Raw genomic sequence first — 12,365 nt, 5'->3', positions numbered from 1 at the left:
TTCCAGTCTATTTATGTGGGTGAACATAATTCATTTCTGCCATGTAAAGCATCTTAGGAAGCTGCCAATATGCCTTAGAAGTAACTTCGACAAAAAAAGGAAAGTTGTGCCACAGAGTCAACTTGCTGGCCTGCAGGCGATAGACGAATGCGCGTGAGCTGAATCATGGCGAGTCAGGGAAAACCCGGATTGTCCTTTAAGGGATAGAGTATCAGAAAGAGTATCAGAAGTATTAGAAAGAGTATCAGAAATGGCATACATAGCAACCAATTTCTGAGCATCCAAGCGTTGTGAAACCCTGTGCTTGTGTTGTCAGATTTGGCAGAGATGAAACTCATCCTTTTCACACGTAAATTTCTCCAGTGAGAATCCTTGTCCCATGGTACAGCAGGAACTCTGGGGCCCATCCCAAGGGCTTCTGGCGTTCCCAGGAATTGCTTATAATCTCTTAATGTTATCGTCAAGTTCTTGCTTCAGGATTTTCCCAGTATTTCCTCTGTTGGGCTCATTTTCACTTCTTCGTGGTGACCAACATTTTTGGTCTACTCCACCCCAAAATGTCATCACAGATCCTCCCTTTATTTCCCAAACTAACACAAACATAAACAGAGATATATAAAGTGTTAGTGATTAGGATTATGAGCTCTGTAGTCAGATTTCATGAGTTCAAATTCAGGCTCTGACCCTTACTTGTCACATGGCTTTAAACAAGTTATTTGGACCTTGGTTTCTTTCTCTGTGAAATAGGGGCACTAATTATAATTCCTTTACAAAGTTACTGTGAGAATTAATGAGTTAATCATATGTAGAGTGCTTAGAAGAACACTTGGCACACTGTAAACCCTCAATATATTTAGTTATTACTAGTGATAGGTTGTAATAGTTAAGAAACTTTACTGAAGACTTTAGGTTATAGGAAAATTATAGCTTTGGGAAGAACAATCTGAAACTGGATATGAGCTGCTTTTGCTGGAATCCATTGGCTACTCTGTGATGCAGAATCTCTGATGGGTTGTTTTTGTCCATAATCCTCAGACTCCACATCCTGCTGGAATCACAGTTTTCCTTAGTTCGTACATTCTTTTCTCATCACACAATTCCGCCTACATCCTAGACCAAAATTTCTAATTTCTGAGTCCTGAGAAAGCCAAAATTCCGTAAACAGCATAACAGTTTCTGCACCCAAGGCAGACAACTCTTTAACTTTTACTGTTTAGAGCCTTAAACTGTCTTGGTTTAATTTCTACCCAAGAGTGGGCACTAAGCCTTTCATTTGCATAACCACAAGTCCCATTCAAGAATTTCTCAAACAAAACAAAGAGTCAACTATGGTGGCCCATTTTAGGCTCCCTCAAAGCTCACAGGTGCCCTCTCAGTCAGTGAAGTGTGGGCAGCTCCAGGGGGAATAATGTTAGCTCTCAGACACAATGATCCTAACTTGGGGCTTCTGTAACCTTTGGCACACCTAGCCAGTGAACAGAAAATTCAGTGAACATTCCAGGCTCTGCAGAGACCTTCCCCAGCCCTGCTAAGTGGACTCAAAGATGCAGATTTTGTGTGGACAGTGAGAGACAGCCTGGTTAGTCTACTCTATAGAAGACCTCAGAATCTTTTCTGTTCAAGTAGTCTTGGTCAGGAGGTCTTCCTGACATCAAAAGTCCCCTTTAAGCCTTTCATACTGACCCGCCCTCTTGGGCCACTGCCTCCCTTTTATTTTTATTTTTATTTTTGTCTTTGATGGTTGTTTTAATCAGAATTAACTTGGATAAAAGGACAATGCGGGATCTGAGGATAACAAGATGGTCAAAGTGGTGTCTGCTAGTGGAGTAAGCTGTCAGGGTGAGAGACACATGTCCACGAAGACCTCCTTCAATCCAAGAGTGTGAAAATTCAAGCTTAACTGCTCTCTCTTGGATCAAAGTTCAATGTTTCTGACATAACCTGGAAGGATTAACACCTCAACACAAGGTCTGTTATCAACTACTAGTCCATTAGCAGAGATTGGTTTTCTCAATAAGCTAGCTATTCTGATACCACAACAGATGAAGTTGTATGGGTAGGATCTCATTTGATTGGCCAAACAATCTTATGTGGCAGATCTTATTTTACAGCTAAGAAAACTGAGGCCTAAATAGAATGTAACTTTATCCATTCATCTATCTACCTCTCCATCCGTTCAGGCAGCACATTTATAAAATGCCTGCAATGTAATAGATATTGTACTAGAATTGAGGATACACAGGCAAAGTAAGATAAGGCTTCTGACCCTGAGGAATTCCCAATTAAGTAGGACAGAAAGATAGTGAATTCATACTGGTAATTTAACCTGGAGTTGTATATGTAGCTAGTTAATGGATGAACTGGGATCATGAGTCTGGTCTTAGAATTCCCAATCTAATACTTTTTCATTGCATCGAACTATCTCTTTCATTGCAGCAACTGATTTCCTGATGTGTGAAATATAGCTAATGTATGAGATGTGGCATAAATAGTAAAAATGATTGCAGTTCACCACTTGTGGAAGACTTTTGAAAAGCCTTAATAAATCATATAAGATAAAAATAATAATCAGAATACTGTTTAAACTATCCTGCAAAATTGTCACTGGTCTCTCTCTACTCCTAGTCACTCCGTGATGCCTTTCCAATACAAGTGAGAATCCATGGCTTAAAGAATCATGGTGTAGGTTCTGTGGTTCATAATTTGGAATTATATTAAAATTCTTCCTTTTGCAGAGTTGCAGTTCTTTCTCAGCCAAACTAATTTGCACGGCCTTTGCTAATCTGCATGGCTGTCTAGCTCCATTAGAAGAACAGGTAGAAGGAAGGCCTAAGGAGATGTCACCTGTCCAGAGCATTGAAGAGCAGCCTGAATCAATGCCACCAACAGGCAGATGACAATAATTCAAAGTCACTGATGATAATAATGTGAGAGTCAGATAGGACCTTAGCAATCAACCAACCCAAACTTTGTAACATAATGAGGTTCAGGGCAGTGGAATGAGTCACAGAGCAGGTGAACGTTAGAGTGAAGACCAGGTGGAGTCCAAGTGTCCTGATGCCCAGTCCTTCATCCTAATGTTGCCTTAGCAGGGAGAAAGGAACTGGGTTTCTTTGGCTAAATACTTTGAGAAGAGATAATCCAACAAAGATGAATGAAGCTGTAGGAAGTTCGGTATCAATTTTCACAGTTATTATTTTTAGAAAGTCACTGAACCATGTATATCAAATTACCTGGGTCAGAGAGTTGTCATTCTGGTCTGTCCTTTCAGAGCCAAATGATCTTTTACCCATTAAACTACATATTCTTAATCTTTTTGGATAGGCATGAGTTGTGAGTCTCTTGAAAAAGTGATGAAAACTGTAGACCTTTCCCCCAGATATTTGTGCATACGTTCATAATTTTAGAAACATTTTCAAGGGTTTCATGAACTTCTTGAATCTTATTCATGGGACAAGCACAGTATTCAGATAGCTTTAAAGAGACTCTATTGATCATGGAAGTTGACAAGGTAGAACCATACTTTATTTCAGCTGTCTCCAGGAGTCTCTTGAGGGTGGGCAAGAAGGAATCCTGCAACACAACATGTTTGAATTCAAACTGCACACATCCTGTTGCTTTTACTTTCTGGAGCATCTAGACTGATACAGATTTTCTCAAAGGATACTGATGTTAAAATTGTGGCAAAAAGGAATATGATGTCTAGAGTGCGCATTGTTTCCTGACATTTGTAGCTGTGCATGACTACTGAGGTGGCAGATAAAACACATGCTCGTTCTAACTGTTAAATCTTATAACTTCTCTTTGAGACTCATTGTTTTGGGGAAATGTAAGCAATTTATGTACTTTCAGAAGCACTGGGATGGTCAAACAGATGAAAAAGATCAGATTTTTAGAATCTAATTTACGGAAGCAAGGCATAGAGTGATCAGACCACTCAATCAGACTGTTCTCCAGAAGAGGACTAAAAAACTCATCGAAATACTTGCAGTTGCCCAAAGTTGCCATGCAACTTCACACCTCAGTGCCTTTGCACATGCCGTTCCTTTTGCCTAAAATATCTCTACTCACATTTTTGTATTTGTCAGGTTTCTCCAGAGAAACAGAACCACTATTAACAAATAAACAATAGCAATAGCAAGGCCCAGCCAAGTTGACACATCGTTTTCCTGGAAACTTCTAATTCTTTAAGGTCCGGCCTCAACATCTCACGCCTTCTCTGTTCTGCCACTGGACTCAGCGCCTTCTTGTATTCTAATCCACTTTCCACAATATTGTGATGATTTGATCAGATGCCCGTGGTCTCTGCTACACACTGACCCTTCAGAGTGCAGGTCTGTGTCATCTATTGGTGACAATATTACAAGATGATACGCCAGGCCCTACCCAGTGCCTAGCATACAGCGGCTGAGTGTAATTTATGGACCAAGGTGATAAATTAATAGAAAGATTCGGAAGTTAGAAATAATAGCAGCATTAAGTTATTTAATCTTCAAAAAATGCTCTTCTCCCCCCTCCCCTCTGAATATTTGTTGTATCATAGATTTTGGCCACTTTGTCCTAAGAACACAAGCACATACATACTCATATTCATTTTGACAGACCCTGAAAAGATTTGTAAGGTCATTAAAGAGATGTACAATAATTAGCCCTTCCTACCTTCCTCAGAGCAGAATGAAGCAGAGGGAGGAACCCAGCTTTGCAGTTTAGGGTAGGTTTTTCTTTGACTCGGGTGGCAGCTCTTTGCTAATTGCTTGAACTTAGGCATGATTCGTATATTCTCAAATCCTTGCGTGTGTGGGTGTGTTTAATAAATTGTATGAAAACAACAATAATACCTACAACACAGTGTTGTCTTTTTTTAATTAAGTGCCTAGCTTATACAGTATTCCTTCCTTATCTGCGATTTCACTTTCTGTGGTTTCAGTTACTAGCAGTCAACAGTGGTTCAAAAATATTAAATGGAAAAATTCCAGAAATAAACAATCTATAAGTTTTAAATTGCATGTCGTTCTGAACAGCATGGTGGAATCTTGCACTGTCTTTATCTAGTGTCTCCCCACCATTAGTCACTCAGCAGCCATCTTGGTTATCACTTTGACTGCTGTGGTATTATAGTGCTTATGTTTAAGTAACCCTTATTTTACTTAATAATGCCCCGAAGCACAAGAGTCGTGATTCTGGCAATTCAGATGTGCCAAAGAGAAACCAGGAAATGCCTTCTTTAAATGAAAAAGTGAAAGTTTGATACTATCCTGGTTTCAGGCCTCTACTGGGGGTCATGGAAAGTGTACCCCATGGATAAGGGGAAACTACTGTGGCAGGTTCTTAGTAAAAGTTGGTCTTCTTTCTCTTTTCCTTATCTATGTTTGAATTAATATCTAGTCCATAGTGCATTAACTATTGAAAAATTATGCCTTTAGAATTCATGTTGATGAATTCTAAAGGCAGTCCTAATGTCTTTTGATGTTTTAGGTGCCGTCATTGTCTCCTTTCAATTTTTGACAAAAAGGGAGAATGTAGATTGTGTAAGAGATGGTCCCATATGAAGGAACAAAGGAGATGGCTGGCGTGTGCACCATTGTGTTCTCTACTGCAATTGGTGATTCCTAATGATTTCTAGGACACGGGGGCTTTTGAGGATCTTTAGAAAGCTAAGGATTCCTTCCTCAGAAAAATGCACATACATGCAATACTTTGCATATAATCTCTGGAAGTTCATGGATCCCATAGACTCCAGGATAATAAATCTTGGTCAAAATCTCCTCATCTGCTGTCTGTCTGCTGTCTCTTGTCTTACATATTCTTTTTCTCTCTCTCATCTCTATCTCTATCTCTCCGTTTCTCTTTCTATCTATATTTTTAGCCAACCAGTTTGGGATTAGGATAAGGATTGTGGATGGATAAATGGATAGAAAAATAGAGGGTAAGAAGAGCTATAATGTTAGAATTGTACCTCCTTTTTTTTTCTGAAAAGTTCACTATTGTGTCATCTTGGAGATGCTGATCTATTATAAGACAGAATGTAGTAAAGATTGAACCCATAGCTTCTGGAGCTAGACTGCTGGGTTAAAATCTTGGCCAGGTGTGACTTTCAGTGATTAATTCTGGCTCTCAGTTTCCCTATTTTTAAAATGGGGACAATGATAGTTCCACCATGTTGTATTGTTTTAAGAATTAAATTAAGAATTTTAGAACATATGAATTTTAGAATACTAAAATTGCTCTTAGTAACTGTTAGTTGTTACTGTTATTAATTTCGATGATTTAAAATCACCAATAATATAATTATTCTTACACAAAGCATGACAAACTACAAAAAATAAGTTCAGCATCGCTAAGAGGAAAACTAGAAATTCTCCTTTCAGAAAAAAAGAACTCTCTTCCTTTAAGTTACTTACTCTTAATAATAGGTTAACGGGGTAGCTAGGGTACCATCCTGGATTTTTTTCTGATACTCAATGAGAAGTGGGGATCCATTGTTCATTAGATGTTTTTTCTGTAATAACAAGGCCTTCTTATTAGGGGAGGAACCTGGGCCTACTTCTAGACATCACTAGGAAGTTTTATGTCTTTTTGTCTCTTCCTTAGGAAGGGTCTCTAGAATGGTAATTATTTTTATGCCAAGGTAAAAAGGTATACCATTATATCCAATTATAAAGCTGACACTTTTCCATGAGCGGTTGCTTCAAAGAAAAAAAAAGGTGAAAAAAATGTAAGTGTACAGACATCATTGTTAACACTTCACATTTTTAAGGTAAAAGGCTGTCTAAAATGGAATTTATTTCCCCTAAATTATAGGTCTTGTTTACATTTGGCCCTTCATTCTTCTCTTACGAAGTGTGTCTCCTTGTTTTTTAAAAGGAAAATATTAACTATTGCAGAACTGCTGCAGAACTGTCCACTTAATGCAGTCTTACCTGGAAGAGCCATTCATCTTAGACCAGTTCTTGGCGTCCCATCCCCGCTACTGGAGAGGAAGGTGCAGCTGAGTCTGCGTCCAGAAGGTGGCGCTGCCTACAAAACCTGGGAGGGAGAGAGGGCAAGGGCAGGCAGGGAGCCGTCAGCCCCGAGGGGAGAAGGGCGAGGAAGTAGAGGAGAAAGATGGAGGGAGGATTGAGCAGTGGCAGTGCTTGTTGTACCGAAGGTTGACTGTGAATTTTGAAGGGAGCGTAATTTCACTCTAAATGTCACTGAGATGGGAGGAGACACCCACTTTAAATCAGACAGGTCTGGGAAAGTCTGGAAACCGGGTGGGCCCGCTCTGCTAGTAGCTACTTGCATGAGAATCTAGGCTCCTCCTGGGACTAATTCATCCTAAGGGAAAAAGGATGGATGTTGAGCCTGACCAGCAACAGTTTGGTCGCAGATCACTTACCGCTAATTGTGAGGATGGTCTGAAAATAGCTCCTGAGTACAAGCTTGACTCTTGGGAGAGGGAGAGGAGAGGAATCTGTATAAATGTTGAAAGAGACATTTTACTAAAAACTCTAGAAGGCACCGAGGTATAAACTACACAACCCTGAAACTTTCTTGAGAGAGTGTAATACCAGCAGCCAGCCCAGAGCAGGTCCCACATGGTGGCACAGGCGGCCCATCAGGTACCCTTACTGTGCCTGGAGTGTGAGGAGGTTGCTAACAATGGCCTAATTACCATTGCGCCCAGAACTTATTTTCTGCCATGTCCCATGCTCCATGCCAAGCGCTTTATAAACTTCTCTCATTTAGGTTTTTTTAAAAAATATAGAAGGCAGATTCTATTTCAAGTTTCATTTTACAGAAGAGGAAACTGAGAATGACGGGGCTTGTTGACTAGCTAAGAAGCTGCAAGATCTGGGTTTGTGGCCGGTGGGCCTGGCCCCAGGGTACATGGCTGCCGCCATCCTTGCTCTTAGTGCCGATTTCCACTCTGTGTGAGTGACAGGACTTGCCTATTGTATGTACCCAGAGGATAAGACAAGGCTGTGGTAGAGGGTTCAAAGCAGTGCTGAGTGGCATTGTCTTGAGGTCATCCAGGTCTCTTGGACTTGAGCTAGGCCTTGAAGGCTTGGGTTGGGAAAGGAGTCAAGCGTTTCAGCCAGGGGCCTAGACTGGAGAAAGGAGTGAGGCAGGAGAGGGGAAGGTGTGCTCAGAGGCAGTGAGAGGCCAGTCTGATCTGGTAGAGGGGTGGCGGTGGCATGAAGCCTGTGCAAGAAATGTGAGCTGGAGCTGGCACACGTGGGCACAGAGGAAAAAATGAAGGAAGGGTGAGGTGCGCTTCACTTCCCTGTGCCCTGGAGACCTCCAGGTTGCCTTCTGTCTGCGGGCTCACTCTCCAAGCTTTGATTTCTTGGCGTTGACCAGAGGGCATGAATTACTTATGGGTCCCCGTCATCCATACATAAAGTTGGCACCAGATATGAAACATTTTTTTTTTTTTCCTGAGGAAGGTCGCAGAGAAAATAACTTTATTGTCAATTCTCAATTATCTGTGAGGAAATAAGGTTAATTGAAATCTAGCCATTTCAATAGCTAATAGTTTTGCTTTCCTGGGCAACCCATCTTTCACCACTGCTTCCAGAAAACGCAAAATTGACTAATCAGATTTTCACAGTTCCTCCTTCGTGTTCTCCATCTGAAGTGCTAATAAGCAGTGAAATGGCCCAAATGCAGATAGCAGGAGCAGGAGGGAGGGAAGTAGAAGTCTGGTTAATTGTCCACCTAGATGCTAAGCTTGCGAGAAACCCAGAACTGTGCGCTGGGGTGTGTTCGCCCCAACACCATTGTGGCCGACCCCTGGTGGGCACCAGGAGACAGGATGGGAGGAGGGGAATCTGGGCATAACAGCTGCAGGTGTTATTGAAACTAAGGGTTCAAGGGCACCTCACAAAGTCTCCATGTCCTTAGAAGTCCGACAAACTATCCTGTTGGGGAGGCTGACATGGGCGACAGAGGTACAAAACTGGGGTGTGCGGAACTGAGCACCAGCTGGTGAGGATGAAGGAATTCAGTGAGCAACTCCATGCCCCTCATCATTCCTTTCCTCTTCTGTCCCCCTGGATAGTGGCTTTGTGTGGTAAATATTTATGTAATATCTGAATTATTGGTGATGTCATATGTGTTCTTGTGTCTTAGAACATACTGTGATTTAGAATTGAAATTATCATCCTCATCTCTCCTAAGTAGGATTTATTCTTGATATGAGGATGTGGGACCTTGGGAAGAATGTTTATATCTGAGAGAAAAGGGCCTGGTTTGTAATTTCAAGAGTACCCTTCCTTTCTCTTATAAGCAGAGGAAATGGGCTTTGGCTAAAAAAGGAAGTTGTAAGTGGGGGTGATGGAGCAGGGGCCTGGAGAGTAGGAGCCTATAGAGCTTACCATAGGCCAGAGGCAGATGGCCTAGGGTGGGAAGAATTGTCCATAGCCAGGGGATGGGGAGAAAGAGGATGCGACTGTCTGTCAGGAGGAAGAGAGACAAGGATAGAATGGGCTCTGTGTGGCTGCAGCCTCTGCTCAAACCCTCGTCCACTGTTTGGACAGAGCTTCACCGAGAGAAGAAGGTGCTGCGACAGCTTTTTTTCCCATGTAGTACACCGCCCATTTGCCTGTGGCCTATGACTTCGCACCCCTGACAGCTGCTACTCTGGCCCCTTGCAGCCCAAGATCCCAGGAGCCATGCCCCACCATTGCAGCTTTGTTCCACTCTGGGCAAGCCCCTGCAGCCCAAATCTCAGGGTAATCCAGACCCCAATGGAGATTTCCTCAGGCTGGACCCCTGGAGCTATATATCATGGAGCATCCGAGGCCAGGAACCCTCAGAGAAGAGATCCCTGAGGATGAATACCCACCAAGGCTCTTCCACACTCCTGGTAACGTTCCATCCAGTTATCACAGGATGTGGGTTACTATGGTGATGGTGAAAGATGGAGTTGGGCAGGAAGTTTGAGCACTTTTATAATATAGAGAGGGGATTTTTCTATACTGATATCGGGAAAGCTTACTCCTGTGAGATCTCTTGTGTTATTACTGAAAAAGCCATCTTTGTGATGGAATGGCTTAGTTACTGGGTCGTGGGGAGCCTTAAGTTTTGTTTCTGACCCCATGAAGGGTTAGATGTATTATTTGGCCACTCACAACACAGTCCTGGAAAAGTCACATCACCATCCTGACTTTGAGTTCTTCCTCTGAGAAATGAGGGGTTGCATAGATAATGTCAAAGGTTATTGTTCACCCCTAACAGCTTTTATTCTAAGTCTCGAGACAAACACTTTCCATCTCTGACTCTATTTCTGATCCACAAATGGGGATAATAATACCCACCCTTACCTTCTAATCTAGGTGAAAGCACTTAGACCTCTGGGGAGGAAAAGCATTATTTAAATTCAGAGTAGAATTATTATTATATTCTATTGGTTCTCTCCTAGTCATTCATCATTGCTGCGCTCTACAATTATGTCCTGGGGTGAGTTATGAGAACAGTCACAGCGGGGAAATTTCTTGGGTGTTGGAGCATTCCGATCGAGCTGATGGAAAGGACACCGAAAGTCTTTTATTCAGCTATTTTAGTGTGGAATTCTCTATCTATTTAAAATATAAGATTTGTGGTTATTTGGCCTTCATGGTGGTTTTCTTGCCCTTGAAGATCTGTGGACGTTGTTTCGACCATTTCTGACCTGGGAAAGCACAGCACGAGCCCTCTTTGGTTCTCAGCAAGACCCTTGCTAATGCCCCATGGGGTTTAGAGTATTACTGGGGTCCCCATGCCTGAAAAATCTGCTCAGTTACATGTGCATAAATAAAAGCATACCTCACCTAGCTAAACAAACACACACAGGCCATCTGGGCTCACACGGTAATTGCTTTGTATTTTCCGATTGTAGCCACCAGAGGCCTCCCAAATTGTGGTCGATTTTAATGTCAGTGGAAATCTACTGGGAATTAACAACAACAACAACAACAACAACAAAAAACATTTTGAAATTGAATAGAATGCCTATGAAAGTTCAAAGTCTGTTACCTTGTCAATTCAACATCGCTATTCATGCAAAATGTCATGCAAATCAGTCCTTATTTACTGAGTACTTTGCTTCAGCAACCAAAAAAAAATGCTAAGAAAAAAATTGCTTATGTTTAGCCATCTATTTTTCCAAAAATAGGACAGCAATTAAAGTAGTACCACATGATGTGACTGATGATATCAGTGCAGGAAAAGAATGCCATCTTGGTGGCTGGTGCTCAGGGCTGAGCATCTGTCCCTCATCAGGGGCTGGGCGGTATGTCCAGAGAAGACGTCCAGTAGCAGCAGGGCCATGGGCAATGTGGCTGCTACGCAGGCTGCAGAATGATGAAAGTATTCTTTGTGGCGAATACTTGTGACAACCGTCCCTTCCAACAGGGACTTCAGAGACCCTTTGGGAACCTGATTTCGCCTCTGTGGTGTTGAGTTTTTTTTTTTTTTAAATAAAAAGAGAGGTTTGAGCAATGTGATTTCTAAACCCTTAAGGGTCTATGAGTATTTTCTAAAATATTTATTTAGGATCACTTATTAGGCATCTGTTATACACAATTGCAACCCAAGGTAATTTGCACACTTAACCCTTGTGACACCCTTTAAAGCAGGAATAGCCAGCTCCATTTTTATAGATGGAGAAAGAAGCTCAAAGAAGTGAAGTCACTCACCAGTGGTCACACTATAAGCGACAAAGATGAGAGATTGGCATGCAGACCAGTTTGATTCTCAGCCTTCTCGCTGCCTTATCCTGTCTTTCCTACATTCACACACTGAGAGAATAAACTCAACTAACCTATATAATTTAACTCCTGGGGTGCAGCATTCATTGCTGGTTGCTGTACCTGTTAAGAATTGTACTGGTGGTGAGCAACAGACCGGACAAATGATGGCTTAAATAACCATGAGTTTATTCTCTCATATAAATAGGAAAACGGGCTGTCTGGGGCAGGTACAGTGGCTCTGGAGTCATCAGAGACCTCAGCTCCTTCTGTCTTTTTGCTTCATCATGTCCTAGGACATGGCTTTCATCTTCGAGTTTAATTTATGGTCCAAGATGGTTGACGGAGACCCAGCCACCCCATTTGGGTTATAGGCTGGAGGAAAGCAGAAGGACACAGCTGTGGCAGATCGCCAAGCTGCGTTAGCTCCATTTAAGCAACATTTCAAAAGTTCCACACAGGCCCTCTGCTTACATCTCAGTGGCCAGAATTTAATGACATGGCCTCACATAGTGGTGAAAATGTTAAGCTGACAACTGTAATCTTTATTCTGGGTGGCAAACTGCCCAGTTAAACACTAGGGTTTATGTTGTTAAGGAAGAAAGGGAAAGTGGGTATTGGGAAGCAAATAGCTGTCTTTGCCATAATGATCAA

Source organism: Rousettus aegyptiacus, unplaced genomic scaffold (genome assembly GCF_014176215.1).
Source record: "Rousettus aegyptiacus isolate mRouAeg1 unplaced genomic scaffold, mRouAeg1.p scaffold_m13_p_2, whole genome shotgun sequence".
Lineage (NCBI taxonomy): Eukaryota > Metazoa > Chordata > Mammalia > Chiroptera > Pteropodidae > Rousettus > Rousettus aegyptiacus.
This window is presented reverse-complemented; position numbering follows the sequence as displayed.